This window comes from Equus caballus, chromosome 28 (assembly GCF_041296265.1).
Source record: "Equus caballus isolate H_3958 breed thoroughbred chromosome 28, TB-T2T, whole genome shotgun sequence".
In the NCBI taxonomy this organism is placed as follows: Eukaryota; Metazoa; Chordata; class Mammalia; order Perissodactyla; family Equidae; genus Equus; species Equus caballus.
The window spans coordinates 25,178,047-25,195,346 of NC_091711.1; the positions used below are offsets into that span (position 1 = coordinate 25,178,047).

The window sequence follows — 17,300 nt, forward strand, 5'->3', positions numbered from 1 at the left end:
GTTCAGGAGAACAGTCTGTAACAATGAAACAAATTAAAATTAACATTTACGGAGTACCCACTATGACTGAGTCAAGCATTACAACATATATCTTTTAAGCCATATGACTCTTGAGAAAAAAGTATCATTTTATACATGAAGACAATGAGAACCCCAAACTAAGTGATCCAAAAAGTCAAGCAGCCAGTAAAATGGTGGAGGCAAGATTCTAACCTTCTATTCCAGGACTCAGGGTCCAAAATACATACTCTTTCCTCTATGTTATGACGCTAACCAAAGACGTGAGCTATCCCCATTTGAAAGTTCAGGTCTTTATAGAGCACATTTTTGTAGGGATGGGTTTACATTTATAGTGCTACACAATGCTTCTTGACCAACAACCTCCATTTAATCAACAAACTAAATGTGATACGCATTTCTGTCTTAGCTTCCAAGACTCTACCATTTTCTGATTTTCCTCCCTACTTTCTCCACCTACCCATTATATGCGATATTCACTAGCCCTTTTCTGGTTCTACACACTCTCCCTAGGAGTCTCATCTATACTCAGGATCTGAACTACTACCACTATTGCTGATGATGTCTGACTTTGTTTCTCCAATTCAGAAAAACTTCTTCCCAGTCTTCCTTGACTGATTAACTCCCTCCAGGCCAGGTTGAATACTTCCCTGCACATTCTCAGATTACAGTTACATAATTCTAATGAGGCATTCCTCAATCGTAGGGTACTGTCTGCAGTTCTAGATCATATGTCCTTCCTACATGCCCCCAGAACACACCTTTATTTATCTTTATGGCTCTTCCTATGTTATATTACAAATAACTATACATTTCTCCAGACAAGAAGCTGCTTGAGACTTGGTACTATGTCTTATTCACAGTCTCCTCAGTACCTCGCAGAGTACAAGACAAATAATAGACACTCAAATATTAACTAAACCAACAAACAGGAGAAATAAAATTTGCTTTAAATTGGAAGCATACGATTTCTGAAAGACACCTTCAGGAATTTATTTTTTCAAATGAGAGAATAAGCCAAGAAAGTTTAAATGACTAACTCAGCCAAACCTTGGTCTCTGGAATCAAAATTCTCTTCCCACAAAATCATGGTGCCTGTTAATTCATGCTTACTGATCTAAGGTTTCCATGAAGCTCCAGTAGTAATATAAAAATGTTAGTTAGAGAAAAACCATTTCAACTTCATCCTCCTCAGCTCTGGCTGGCTCTATCAGTTGTGGAGAACTCTGATGTTAATTATTACTTAATAGCTTTTCTGCCCAGAATAACCTTTAATTGAACCAATCTTTTCACATATCCTTCACACACACTGTAATTCAATACATATTTATTATGCATCTCTATGTGACAATGTGTAAGAAGTTATAATTTGCCAGCACTACAAAAAACATATACTTAATTATATTGTATGCCTTTTAACAATACTTCAGATGTCTGCCTTAAACCAAAATGTAATTCATCTGAGAAAGACAGACTGAATGTGAACACTAGAGATAGGCACTGCAACTTCATCAGGAAAATCCCCATAGTCCAATGCTAACGTTTTCGATGGTTGCTGTGTTATACTGCAATTGTGTTACTGGGCAACAACTCAGAAGCTAGGACAGCAAGCTCTCTAAGAAATAACTGAATCAAACAAAGATTTATAAAAGACTCTGAGACTCAACTTCCCTTTTTTATATCTTTAACTGAAGAAACTCTTTGTTGTAAGCATCAGATACAGGATTTACAGCCAGACTATAAAAATTACCTAGCATTTATTTAAAGATATTTTGAGAGTGACAGACGCTTTCCAAAAGAGAATGGCTAGGTTTAGGTTCCTCCTAACTCTATGAATTTTAATCCAAAAGTAATCTGAAGTTACAATATACAAAAGTAAATAACTGGGCACTTTCTGACTTTCTTATTTCTTCCTGGATTACATCTTGGTTAAACTAAAAAAGAAAAAAAACTAGTGCTAGACTACACAGTCTGTGATCTCCGATGACCCAGACAGGCAGTCCTGGTGAAAAAATATAAAACTTAACAGAACTGCTAATTTATTATGAGGGCCATAAAAGTAGTGACATAATTTCATAAATTAAGTCTTGACCTGGTAAAAAGCAAAATAGAAAAGGGTCAAATGGGAAGATAGGGAGAAAGGCACAGGAGGAGAGAGGGAGGAAGAAAGGGAGGGGGAGGAGGAGAGGGAGGAAAGAGGTGGGAAGCGTTTTTAAAACTAAGATTCTAAGGAAGAACCAGGATATTGACCAAACTCCCCAGACTCACTTGGGAGTAGTGCCAGCATTCCTGAGGGAGTCCTTATTGCTGATATTGTCATGGGAAATTCTCAAATATTCACACATTCTAGGAAGGGAACCTTTCCTTCTGATTCCCACAAATCCTCTCTCTTTAACCCCCTTTCTTATGGCTTATAGCTGCCCTTCCTCCCTGAGTTCTCTCTCAGATTTTCTTTTACTTCCACTACACTATGGGAGAAGCAAAAAAAGTAAAAATGCATATTCTTCACCTCTGAGAAACACTTATTGAGCAACTTTTATTTGGAAGAAACTAAGGATAATATCTGGTGTCCTGCCCTTAAGGAGCTTAAAATCTAGTTAAGAAGATTAGGCAAACACAGAAATGATAAAACAATACAACGTAAAGTGTAAGTATCAAATGAGTATGACTAACAAATACACACTATAGGATTTCAGAGGTGAAGGAGTTCAGAACACGCCACCTCAAAATACGCTGTTTTGGTATATCGATTATTTTGACTTGAAGGCACTTGAGAACCAGCAAGTACAAGAGGGGCACTCTCACCCTAGTTTTTCTTCCTGAAGAAGCAGGAGATAAAACTCTCACATGAAAGGTGTCCTCCTTGTACCAGGAGGAACGAGGACTGAGGACTTTTTATCACCAGAGACAGGGAATTGAAGCCCAGAAACCTGTACAAACCTTGTGAAACCTTTATCTTCCTAGTAACTCCTCCATAATTTACTACTCCTAGCCCAAACCCCTTTGTCTTGTCAATTTTTCACAAATTTATGGTTTCTTTGTCTAAATGATATAAAAGCTTTCTCCTCTGGTCACTTCTTCAAGTCTTCATTCTCCTGTGAAGGCCCCCATGAACATGTAAAAATTTTTAAAACCTTGTATGCTTTTCTTCTGATAATCTGTTTTATGTCAATTTAGGTCCAGCCAGAGACCCTAAAAGGGTGAGGAATTTTTCCTCCTCTACAGAGGTCACGGTGGAGTTGAACTTTATAGAAAAGGTACAGTTTAGATTTTAGGAATGAAGGGAAGAAATCAAGTCAGGTAGGTGGAACGACATGAAGACTGCTAAGGAAGGGTGAAAGCGCATAGTAGGTTTAGAGGACAGAGAAGAAACCAGTCTGGTCAGAGCAGAGCTTTTCCATAAAGAACATAAATTTGAAAAGGCAGAGTGAGAAGAGATTTTGAGGGGTTCCGATTAAGAAATGGGAACTTTAATCAGCAGGAAAGAATACTTCCGGAAATGTTTTACATAGATACACGCATTCCCTAAAAGTACATACAGATTAGACAATTTGAGAAAATTACTTACTGAACCTAATACATTATGCATGACAAAGTTAAAATAAAACTCATTTACTTTAGGCATAGACAGTACCTAGAAAAACACACACACCAAGAATTCTGACAATTCACTAATCTTTCTGTTAAGATTTCATTCTTCTAAGCTTCTTGAATTAGAAATTCCCAGGACAAAATGCTGACTTCTGATTACTAAGGATTTTATCACGCAACATGAGTCATTCTTGATTTTTCTTCTTCTCTGCTTGTCTTGCCCAATTCTTGAACATTTCATTACTTCAACATCAGCATATGGGCAAGAAAAAGGGGGAGGGGACTAAATGAAGTCTACAGACTTTTGCAATATAGTAAGGGCATGACGTAAAGAACACTAAACTTCAAGTTCCAATTCCCATTACTGACAGTTTGATTTCAAAGAAGTCATTCAGTCTCACAGCGTCTCAAATGTTCCCATCTACTCTCCTACTACCTGAAAGGTTACTGCATTCAAAATATCATGAAAAAGTGCTTGGAAGACTATCTGCGCAAATTATATCATTAAGGGCTCAATGGGAGGAGAAAAAGTGAAGTTATTGCCTAAACCAAGGCTTAAAAACCACCTGTGGCCAATCAGTGTTTCAATCTCCCAGCGCTCTGTGAAACCCTAAATGGGTATTACTCTATTATTTGAGAAAATTCCTGAATATAGCCTGGTTAGAAAAGAAAATACTCCAAAGAAGGGGAGTATCCGACATACTCTGTCCTAAATAACCAAAGGGTAAGTCAAAACTATTTGCAACTCTCTGGAGAGTCCTGTGTGACACTGAAATTTAAAGCATTCTAATAATTCTAAACAAAAAAAGAGTTTGAATCCAAACAATACAAAAGGTGAGTATTAACTGTAACCACCTACAGGCTTAACTTATGAATTTAGAGAATTCTGAATCCAGATAATTGTAGGAGAAACACACTTAATTATATCCTAGTTGAACACTGGGCTTGTTTACAGAGATGTTGCTTGGTAACAAGCATTAAGAACACACTGAGTTTAGACCTACTCGAGCATTTTGTGCCCAGATTCTGAACACATTATGAACTATTAAGAACAAGTTTCTTGTCACCCTAGAAGTCTTTGAGATTTTATTCAAACAGTTTCATCATTACAATTAATATGACCAAAGGCTTTTAAAATACAGTGAGCACCTTTATGAGCTAAGTGCCCATTTATTATGGTCAAACGCTGGACACTAAGGATTAATCAAAGTGTCCACTTAAGCCCGGCATTCATTTACATTTCCCAGTCTGTAATGACGGCCAACATCACTATCCAAGCTGTCTTCAGGGTCAAGGAAAACGGTGGCACAGCTTTTTCATCACAAACTCAAGTGGAGGTACCAGACGCTGAGCCAGTCACTAAACTCCCTACGAGCACCGCGCCGGAGGGCATCCGAGAGCTCCACCGAGAGTTTCACGTGCATTTCAGGGGCTCCAGGACACGTCGCAAAGCCTCCTTTTCTAACACCCGTTCCAATTATTTCACAAGAAAAATAACAAAAAAAGAATTCAAGGGCCAGTTGTGAAGGGAAAAAAAGGTCTTCCAAAACAGGGACCAGACAGCGTCCCCACAGAGAGAGGCTACGTACCAGACTCCCACACGGTCCTTGCAACGTGCGCACAGAAAACTTAACAGGGACCGGGGTTCTGGCCGCACTCGCCGCCGGGGGTCGCCTCCACTGCTCCAGCCGCCGGCACCCACTGACCTCGCCTCGCGGGGGCATGGGGCCCAAGAGCGCCGGGCCCCGCCGCGGGTGCTGGCCCAGCCCGCTCGCCCGGCGCGGTGCCGGCGGCCGCTCGCGGCGCACGCTGAGGAAGAGGAGCTGGAGGCGGACAGGGCCGAGCGCGCCCCTGGGGCTCCGGACCCCGGGCCCGGCTGAGTATCCCGCGAGAGCTCCGAGGGCCAGAGGGCGGCGGCGCAGGCGGAAAGCCCCGCTCCTCCTCGGGGGGCCGGCCTGCCAAGGGGTCCGCCACCCTTCACGCTCCCGGAGCGGACTCGGCCGCTAGACCCGAAGGCGCGCGAAGCAGGAAGTCCCACCCCCACGCCGACGTCACGGACGCCGCGGACGCCGCGGACGCCGGAGGCCGTTAGAGGGAGGAGGAGAAGGAGCCGAGGCGGGAGCGCCGAGCCGGCACTGCTGCGAGAAGGCCCTGGGGGACGCAGACTTCCCTTGAGCCGGGCCGGCCCTCGCTCCAGGGAGCCAGGTGACGCGCGCTGATGTCCCTCGCCTTCTCCAACGCAGTGTCTCGAGGGCTTCCCCCATTTCACGCTTCTCCTTCCCTTGGCCGGCCCTTACCACCCTCTTCCTTGTCTTGAGGGCCCCGATGGTGGTCCTGCCGCCACCCCGCCTGCCTTCGTGCCCGACCGTGCAGAATTTTTGTGTCCCAAAGTCTCCTGCCCACGAGTGGGGAGTCTGCTCCGCTGCCGCGAGGAAGCAGCCGGCTGGGGCCCGTCCCTCCTGCTCCAAACCTCATTGCGCCGCGGCCGCAGGTTCAGGGCCCGCCCGGGGAACGTGGTAAACCATTTGTCTTCAGTTTGTAAACTAGGGTTGGAAAGAAGGGACTAGCTTTTGAGAGCGTCAGTTGTATGCCAAAAGCTGAAACAAGAAAGGGGTTCACCCTTTCAGAGTAGGTGGTAGAAGAGGTAGGCACCCTCCCTTCCCCCAGCGTTTGTTCGGTGCCTTGGTTTGGGTTATGATTCACACTGTGTTGTGAAGCGCAGCTTATTTTTACCCCTGAAGTTAACATTTTCGGGCTCTAGTTATGATTAGAAAAACAGACATGACCTCTTTTGTTGAAATGAGAAAAGAGGAACCTTTAGATGGGACAGTGGTAATGGCGTGTTGATGAATGGATCAGATAGACGTGGGAGATGGATGAGTGAACAGAATATAGAATCCAGAAATAAACTGCTGTGTATGGATGAGTGTTTAATATCATAATAGCTTACATTTGCTGAGCACTTACGTGTCAAGTACTGGAGCACTTCTTCAGGTGGTGTTATGTAACCTTCTGTAAGATAGGTACAATTACCATCTCGATTTTTACAACGTTCCCTAGAGCCCTTACTGATAAGGGTGGAAGCCAGGCAGTCTAATTCTAGAAATCTCAGTGGTAATCAGTAAACTATACGTTACAAATCATTGGTCAGTGGGAAGAAGCTTTACATCTATCTCATTTCTCAAATAAATACCAGATGAATGGAGAGTTTAAATGTAAAGAATAAAACCATAAAAATACTACAAAAAATGGAGGTATCTTTATAATCTTGAGTGAGAGAGGCCTTTTCTAAGTATGAAACAAGAACCAGAAACCATAAAAGAAAAAAATAGTAAAAATTAACCTCATAAAGATTGTAATCTTCTACACACAAAATCGGAACACAAATAATGAACCAGTGGAAAATAAATTGGTATCATGTAGAAGAAGAGGGAAAAATATTCCTAATATACGAAAGGCTCATAGCATATCAATTTTAAAACTTAACACCACAATAAATAAAATTGGCAAAGGATATCAAGAGGACATTCCTAAACCAAGAAGAACCAACGTCTAATTAACAAATGAAAAGATGTTCTACTTCCAAGCAGATCCTTTTCATCTATCAGTGCAGGTAGGGGTATGGGGATACAATTAGCACTACTGGTGTGAAGTTGAAGTTGGTACAACCTTATTTACTAAAATTTAACATCAGCATTAGCCTTTGCCCCAACAATCTCATTTCCTAGTCATTCTCTCTAAGAAAAATAACCAAAAAAACAGATTCACAAGGATGTTCCTCACTCCCTTTTTTAATTAAAGGGGCTTCTAGAAATAACATAAGTACCATCACTGTGTGTGTGTGTGTGTGTGTACATGTACATATACACATACACGCACACATCTTTTTTCTGCCGTATGTTATGTATTTTTTCCCCTGATTGATTATTTGTCATCTACTTTATTTTTGTGTACAAAAGTCTTAATGTAGACAAAATGCTAATAGAATTATACACATATTTAAGGGATAGTTTTAACAACTTTATGCAATAAATTCAGCAACTTAAGTGAAATGGACAAATTCCTGAAAAACTACAAAAAACTGACACAGGAAGGAAAAGAAATCTAAATGGCCCAGTATCTATTAAAGAAATTGAATTCGTAATCAAAAACATTCCCACAGAGAAAACTCCAGGTGCAGATGGCTTCACCAGTAAATTTTATCAGATATTTAAAGATGATAAAATACCATTCCTACTCTATTTCAGAAAATAGAGCAGGAAGAAACACTTCCAAACTCATTTTATGAGGCCAACATCATCCTGATACCAAAACTTGACAAGGACATTTTATAAGAAAATTACAAACATCCCTCATGAATATAGATTAACAGTTCTTAAAGAAATATTGGCAATTTGAACTTTCCAGTATAGAAAGTAAGATACCATGGCCAAGGAAAGAGATTTAACATCGAAAAGTCAGTGTAATTCACCACATTAAGAGAATGAAAGGGAAAAACAAAATGATGGTCTCAATAGATGCAGAAAATGTATTTGACAAAATTTAAAACCCATTCCAGTTAAAAACTCTCAGCACGCTAGGAATAGAAGGGAACTTCTTCAATATGATAACATCATCTTTAAAAACATAATGGTGAAATATTACATGTTTTCCCCCTAAGATTAGGAACAATCTAAGGTAGAATGTCTGCTCTCACCACTTATATTCAGGGTTATATTAAAAGTCTTACAGCAATAAAAAAATAAAAGCATAAATATTGGAAAGACTTGGACTGCCTAATTTCAAAACTTAAAACTACAGTAATCAAGACAGTGTTGTACTGCCAAAAACATAGATATATACAGATCAGTGGAATGGAATTCAGAGAAATAAACCCTTACATTTATGGTCAACTGACTTTTGACAAAGGTGACAAGACAACTCAATGGGGGAAAGAATAGTCTTTTCAGATAAATGGTGCTGGGACAATTGGATAGCCACATGGAAAAGAATGAACTTGGACCCCTATCTCACACCACATACACATTAAGATGACTCAAAGATCCAAATGTAAGAGCTAAAACTATAAAACCCTTGGGAAAAAACATAGCTATAAATCTTCATGGCAATTGGATTAGGCAGTGGTTTCTTAGATGTGACACAACCAAAGAAAAAAACATAAATTGTACTTTATCAAAATTTAAAACTTTGCTTAAAAAGAACACTATCAAGAAAGTAAAATGACAACCTACAGAATGGGGGAAAATATGGGAAAATCATATATCTGATAAGGGACTTGCACCCAAGCTATATAATGAACTCTTACAATTCTGCAATTTAAAAAAAAATTAAAAGTAAACCAAGAGGGGCTGGCCCAGTGGTGCAGCGGTTAAGTTCGCACGTTCCGCTTTGGTGGCCCGGGGTTCACCAGTTCAAATCCTGGGTGCAGATCTACACACTGCTTGTCAAGCCATGCTGTGGCAGCCATCCCACATATAAAGTAGAGGAAGATGGGCATGGATGTTAGCTCAGGGCCAGTCTTCCTCAGTAAAAAAGAGGAGAATTGGCAACAGATGTTAGCTCAGAGCTAATTTTCCTCCAAAAAAAAAAGTGAACCAAGAATTTAAATAGAAATTTCTCCAAAGAAGAAATACAAATGACCAATAAACACGAGAAGATGGTCGACACTGTTTGTCATTAGGATAATGTAAATCAAAACCACAGTGAGATACCACTTTATACCCATTAGGATGGCTTTAAGCAAAAAGATGGACAATAACAAGTGTTAGTGAAGATGTGGAGAAATTGGAACCCTCACGCCCCAGTGGTGGGAATGTAAAATTGTGCTTTGGGAATAGTTTGGCAGTTCCTCGGGAGGTTAAACGTAGAGTTACCATATGACCCAGCAATTCCACTTCTAGGTGTATACCCAAGTGAAACTATGTGAAAACAAGTTCACATAAAAATTTATGCACAAATATTCATAGCAATGTGATTCATAATAAGTGAAAGGTAGAAATAACCCAAATGCCTATCAACTAATGAATAAACACAATGTGGTATATCTATGCAGTGGGATATTACTCAGCCATAAAAAGGAATGAAGTACTGGTTCATGCTACCACCTAGATGAACCTTGAATACATTATATGCTAAATGAAAACCACATATCGTATGATTCCATTTATATGAAACATCCACAATAGGCAAATCCATAGGGAAAGAAAGTAGATTAGTGTTTGTCAGGGGCTGGGGATGGGGACAATGGGGAGTAACTGCTCATGAGTACGAGGTTTATATTTGGAGTGATGAAAATATTCTCAAGTTAGATAGTGATGATGGTTGCACACCTTTGTGAATATACTGAAAACTGCTAAATTATATACTTAAAATGAATTTCTTAGCGTATGGATTATATCAATTAAAAAATTGGAAAAAACTAAAAAATTGGAAAAGTGAAACTGTATTCACAGACTACATTGGAAAGAAAAAGAAAAGTGTGTTCGCAGACAATGTGATTATATACATAGAAAAGCCTACGGAATACACAAAAGAGCTACTAGAACTAATAATTTGGTAAGTCATAGGATAGGGTGAATATGCCAAAATCAGTTCTACTTCTATGTACTAGCAACAAACAATTGGGAAATGAAAACGCCATTTATAATGTATCCAAAAACATCAGAAACCTAGGAATAAACTTAACAAAAGATGTGCCTCTGTATGGAAAACCAACAACGTATAGCTGAAGGAAATTAAAGAAGACTTAAGTAAATGGAGTAATACGTCATATTCGTGAATGGGAAAACTCTTATCATTAAGCTGTCCATTATTCCTAAATTGATTTATAGATTCAATCCAATCCCTATTCAAAATCCCAGCAGACTTTTTCTAAGACAGACAAAATAATTCTAAAATTTGTCTAAATGGTGAAGGACCTAGAATAGCCAAAACCAATTTTAAAAAACAACAAAATTGGAAGACTTACACAATCTGATTTCAAAACTTCTATAAAGTTACCGTGAGCAAGACTGTGTTATTTGCATAAGGAGAGACTAGTAAATAAAAAGATTCTGGTCTAGAAATACCCAGACATATACAGTCATTTCATTTTTTAACTAAGGCACCAAAGCAATTAAATGGTGAAAGAGGGGCCGGCTCTGTGGCCGAGTGGTTAAGTTCGCGCACTCCGCTGCAGCGGCCCAGGGTGCGGATCCTGGGCGCGGACTTGGCGCTGCTCGTCAGGCCACATTGAGGTGGCGCCCCACATCCCACAACTAGAAGGACCTGCAACTAAGATATACAACTGTGTACAGGGGGGGGGTTGGGGAGATAAAGCAGAAAAAAAAAATGGTGAAAGAAAGTTGTGGTATTTTTTTTAGCAAATATTGCTAAGACAACTGGATATCTATTTGTTAAAAAAAGAACTTCAGCTCTATTTCGCTTCATACACAAAAATTAATTAAAGATGGCTCATAGGCCTAGTGTTAAACCCAGATCCATAAAACTTCTAGAAGAAAACATAGAAGAGCATTTTTATAGCTTTGGAGTAGGCAAGTATTTCTTGCATGAGACACAAAAGGCACTAATCATAAAAAGAAAAATTTGACAAATTGGACTTCATCAAAATTTAAATTTCTATTCTTCAAAGACAACATTGTGCTACAGACTGGGAAATATTCACCACATGTGTATCTAGCAAAGGACTTGTATCAAGAATATATAAAGGGGCTGGCACAGTGGCATAGTAGTTTAGTTTATGAGCTCTGCTTTGGTGGCCTGAGGTTAGCAGGTTCAGATCCTGGGCGCAGACCTACACACTGCTCATCAAGTCATGTTGTGGCAGCATCCCACATACAAAATGGGGGAAGATTGGGACAGATGTTCGCTCAGGGCCAATCTTCCTCACCAAAAAAAAAAAAATTATATATATATATATATCTATAAAGAACTCCTACAAATTAACAAAAATTAAGTTATGAACAATAACTCACTTAAGATAATAGCTTCTCAACAAAGTGGGTATAGACGGAAAGTACCTCAACACAATAAAGGCCATATATGACAAGCCCACAACTAACATAATACTCAACAGTGAAAAGCTGAAAACTTTTCCTCCAAGATCAAGAACAAGACAAGGATGCCCACTCTTGCCACTTTTATTCAACATAGTGTTGAAAGTCTTACCCAGATTAGGCAAGAAAATTATATAACATATATAATTAACAATAATTAATATTAATCAATTTATAATATTATCTACAGAAAACCCTAAAGACTCCACCAAAAAACTGTTAGAACTAGTAAACAAATTCAGTAAAGTCGTAGGATACAAAATCAACATACAAAAATCTGTTGCATTCCTATATGCTAATGACAAATTATAAGGGAAATTAAGAAAACAATCCCATTTATAACTGCATCAAAAAGAATAAAATACCTAGGAATAACTTTAACCAAGGAGGTGAAAGACCTATACACTGAAAACTATAAGACACTGATGAATGAAATTGAAGAAGACACAAATAAATGGAAAGATATTCCATGCTTATGGATTGGAAGAATTAATCTTGTTAAAGTGTGCATACTACCCAAAGCAATCTGCACATTCAATGCAATCTCTATCAAAATTCCAATGGCATTTTTCACAGAAATAGAACAGATAATCCTAAAATTTGTATGGAACCACAAAAGACTGAATAGCCAAAGCAGGCTTGAGAAAGAAGAAGACTAGAGGCATCATGCTTCCTGATTTCAAACTATATTACAAAACTATAGTAGTCAAAAAAGTATGCTATTGACATAAAAACAGACATAGAGATCAATAGAACAGAATAGCCCAGAAATAAACCTACACATAAATGGTTGATTCATTTACGACAGAGGAGCTAAGAGTATACAATGGAGAACGGACAGTCTCCTCAATAAACGATGTTGGGAAAACTGGGCCACTATCTTACACCATACACAAAAACAAACTCAAAATGGATTAAAGACTTGGATGTAAGACCTGAAACCATAAAACTCCTAGAAGAAAACATAGTTGGTAAGCTCCTTAACCTCAGTCTTGGTGATAATTTTTTGGATTTGACACAAAAAGCAAAGACAATAAAAGCAAAAATAAACAAGTGGGACTACATCAAACTAAAAAGCTTCTACACAGAAAGGAAGCCATCAACAAAATGAAAAGGCAACCTACAAAATGGGAGAAAATATTTGCAAATGATATATCTGATAAGGGGGTAATATCCAAAATACATAAAGAACTCATAAAACTCAATAGCAAAAAGCCAATATGATTAAAAAGTGGGCAGAGACACATGGTGACTACAGTTAATAACACTCTATTGCATATTTGAAAGTTGCTAGAAGAGTAAATCTTAAAAGTCCTCATCAGAAGGAAAAAAATTTTTTGTAACTATGTATGGTGATGGATATGAACTAGACATTGTGATGATCATTTCGCAGTATGTTTAAATATTGAATCATTATGTTGTACACCCGAAACTAATACTATATGTCAATTATATATCAATAAAAAGTTTTGAAAACAAAAATAGTAGCAAAGACTTGAACAGACCCTTCATGAGATACATAAATGGCTAGTAATACATGAAAAGGTGCTCAGTATCTTTAGTCATCAAGGAAATACGAATTAAAGCCACAATGAGATTCCATTTCACATGCACTAAAGTGGCTAAAATAAAAAGCCTAATAATAATACAAATATTAGTGAAGATTTAAAGCAGCTGGAACTCATACATTGCTGGTGTGAGTGTAAAATAGTACAATCACTTTGGAATACTGCTTGGCAATTTGTTTATAGTTAAACATTCATCTACCCTATTCATGACCCAGCAATTTAACTCTTGGATAGTTACCAAAGAGAAATGAAAATATAAGTTCACAAAAAGACATACAGAATGTTTAGAGCAACCTTATTCATAATAACTAAAAACTGGAAAAAACCTAAATGTACATCAACAGGAGCACAGATAAGCAAATTACAGTTTTATACAACAGAATACAACTCAGCAGTAAAAAGGAACTGCCAATATGCCTAACAACGTAAATAAATCTCATGGATATTTTGATAAATAGAAGAAGCCAGGCACAACAGAATACATGCCGTATGATTCTATTTATATGAAATCCAGGAAAGACAATACTAATCTGGTTTTAGAAATCCGAAAGGGGTTGTAGAGAATAATGACAAAAGGGATACAAGGGAACTTTCTAGGGTGATGGGAAAGTTCTATATTTTGTTTGGAGTGGTGGTTACACAGCTATATACAGTTGTCAAACTCATCAAAATGAATATCTGAGAAGAACAAAGTTGGAGGAGTAATGCTACCTGACTTTAAGACTTACTGTAAAGCTACAGAAATCAAGAGAGTGTGATATTGGCAAAATAATAGATCAATGGAACAGAACAGAGAGCCTAGAAATAGACTCTCATAAATATAGTCAACTGATCTTCAACAAAGGAGCAAAGGCAATACAATGGAGCAAAGATAGTCACTTCAAGAAATGCTGCTAGAACAAACTGGACGTCTACATACAAAATTATGAATCTAGACACAGACCTTACACCCTTCACAAAAATTAAGGCAAAACGGATCATAGACCTAAATGTAAAATGCAAAACTAGGAGAAAACCTACATGACCTTGGGTACAGTGATGCCTTTTTAGATACAGCACCAAAGACATCATTCACAAAAGAGATAATTGGTAAGTCAAACTTCATTAAAATTGAAAATTATGCTCTGTGAAAGACAATGTCAAGAGGATTAGAAGACAAGCCATGGACTGGGAGAAAATATTTGCAAAAGACACGTCAGAGAAAGGCCTGTTATCGAAAATATGCAAAGAACTCTTAAAACTTAATAAGAAGAAAATAACCCAGGGCCAGCCCAGTGGTGCAGCGGTTAAGTGCACACGTTCCAGTTCAGTGGCCCTGGGTTCGCCGGTTCGGATCCTAGGTGCAGACATGGCACCACTTGGCAAGCCAAGCTGTGGTAGGCATCCCAAATAGAAGGTAGAGGAAGATGGGCACAGATGTTAGCTCAGGGCCAGCCTTCCTTAGCAAAAAGAGGAGGATTGGCAGCAGTTAGTTCAGGGCTAATCTTCCTCAAAAAAAAAAAAAGAAAACCCAATTAAAAAATGGGTGAAAGACTTTAACAGATACCTCACCAAAGAAGATATACAGATGGCAAATAAGCATATGAAAAGATGCTCCATGTCATAAGTCATCAGGGAAATTCAAACTAAAACAACAATGAGATACCTCTACAGATCTTTTAGAATGGCCAAAATTCAGAACACTGGCAACAGCAAATGGTGACAAGGATGTGGAGCAACAGGAATTCTCATTCCTTGCTGGTGGGAATGCAAAGTGATACAGCTTCTTTGGAAGACAGTTTGGACGTTTCTTACAAAACTAAACATACTCTTACCATATGATCCAGCAACTGCACTCCTTGGTATTTCCTGAAAGGAGTGGAAAACTTATGTCCATATTAAAACTGGTACATGGGGGCCGGCCCCGTGGCCCAGTGGTTAAGTTCGCACACTCTGCTTTAGCAGCCCAGGGTTTCGCCGGTTCAAATCCTGGGTGTGGACATGGCGCTGCTCAACAAGCCATGCTGAGGCAGCGTCCCACATGCCACAACTAGAAGGACCCACAACTAAAAATACACAACTATGTACCAGGGGGCTTTGGGAGGAAAAATAAAATCTTTTTAAAAAAATGGTACATGGATGTTTCAATCAGCTTTATTTATAATTGCCAAAACTTGGAAGCAGCTAAGATGTCCTTCAGCAGGTGAACTGATAAGTAAACTGTGATACATCCAGACAATGGAATATTATTCAGAGCTAAAAAGGAATGAACTATCAAGCCATGAAAAGACATGGAGAAACCTTAAATGCATATTTACTAAGTGAAAGAAGCCAATCTGAAAAGGCTGTAGGGTCCAACTATATGACATTCTAGAAGAGGCAAAACTATGGAGACAATAAAAAGATCAGTGATTGCCAGTTTGGGGTTAGGGGTGGGAGACAAGAATAGGCAGAAGACAAAGGATTTTCGGGGCAGTGAAAATATTCTGTATGATACATAATGATGGGTGTATGTCATTATACATTTGTCCAAACACATAGAATACACAACAGCAAGAATGAACCCTAAGGTAAACTAAGGACTATAGCTGATTGTGATGTGTCAATCCAGGTTCATCACTAGTGAAAAAAAAATCTATCATTCTGGTGAATGATATTGATAATGGGGGAGGATATGCATGTGTGGAGCAGGGTGCATATGGGAAATCTCTGTACCTTCATCTCAATTTTGTTGTAAACCTGAAACTACTCTAAAAAGTCTTTTAAAAAAATGAACATCTAAGATGTGTGCATTTTATTCTATGTTAATTATACCACAATAAAATATGTATTTAAAAGTGCTAATAAAGATAATACTTTTCTGTTAACTGAAATACCAATGTCTGCTGGCAAGGTCACTTTCTTCCTGGTATCAAGACACCTGAGAAATCTAATCAGAAGGTTGCTAGGTGCACCCATACTCAGAGCAAAGGAAAGTATACGGTCCTGAGGCATAAACTCATACTGCAGAAAAGCTTGGTAAGCTATCAAACAACAAACGGGTTTGTCTACTATGCCGATAAATGAAAGAAATAATTGCTGTAAAACTGAAGGCTTCAATATTGCAGAGCTAACAAAATTCACGTTACAATTAAGTGGAACAATGGAGTCCTTAGGAACCTGATAGGAAATTGTTTTTACGAGTCTAAATTTTAAATGAGAAAAAGTGAGGACATTTGGAGTATTTGAGCAAGAAAAGAATGCTCTCAGATATAGGAATTCATTTAATAAAAGCAGGCATTCCAGTATTGCTTTTCACATTTGATACTTTGTTGCCAGAACCAGAAATAATGTAAGAGGAATAAGCTTGTATTTCAGAATGTCAAGGAAAAAAAGTTGTATGTCATATGGCTCAGTGGTAGACAAAACTATTTTTGTCTTAAAATTTCATATACCTTCTCTTTTTCTCATCTCTTCTCTCCTCCTTTCCTGTTTCTCTTTCATCATTTAACTTTTCTTTTTCTTCTTGTTCTTTCTTTCATCTTCTTCACTTTTTTCTCTTTTTCCTCTGGATCAGGTTTCTCAACCTTAGTTTACTGATTGACCTCCTAAGGAGCCATTTCAGGCACTTTTTTTTCCTAATTGCCCTTCCTGCCCGCTATGAGATCTTAAACCACAGATATGGTTTACCTGTTTATGTACTGTGGCTCTTTGGAGGGCCACAAACCATTGTAATATCTCAAGTTTTTTGCCCATAGAGAATGCATGCTCCAGATAACAAGCTCTTTGAGGAGAAGGATCGTGTTCAGCTTACCATTGTATGCTCTGTGCTTAATATAATGCTTGGGAGATAGTAGGCAATCATTAAATATACCAGATGAAATTTATTGAATTAAAAGTGAAAAATGATCTCTGCTACAAATTTATCAACTAAACTAAAATTGTTGGATCTTTTTTAGACAATGCTACCTACTACTGATTACTCCACAATACCTCAACATTCCAAGAATGACTTCCTGAGACTATATCCTTGTGACTTGACAGAAACTTGGAAAGCAGTCTAATCAAAAAAGCAATACATTTGCAGCTGAGTCCAACAGTGGGTTACTTA

General features: G+C 38.5%; 1 protein-coding gene and 1 long non-coding RNA gene across 4 annotated transcripts in view; one reads left to right on the forward strand and one right to left on the reverse strand.

The window, feature by feature from the left end:
• CEP83 (centrosomal protein 83) overlaps positions 1-5,651 on the reverse strand; it is a 106,724-nt gene extending 101,073 nt beyond the window's left edge. For 2 of the 3 annotated variants that reach the window (XM_070254492.1, XM_001915389.6), the window contains exon 1: positions 5,199-5,651. The gene's annotated coding sequence lies outside the window, so the exon portion shown is untranslated. The remainder of the gene's footprint in view (positions 1-5,198) is intronic. The other variant, XM_070254490.1, reaches the window with a different exon arrangement.
• On the forward strand, positions 5,645-17,275 carry LOC138921289 (uncharacterized). The gene is made up of 2 exons (XR_011433750.1): positions 5,645-5,814; positions 17,149-17,275. It is a non-coding gene; the product is annotated as an uncharacterized lncRNA (long non-coding RNA).
• The last annotated feature ends 25 nt before the right edge of the window (positions 17,276-17,300 follow it).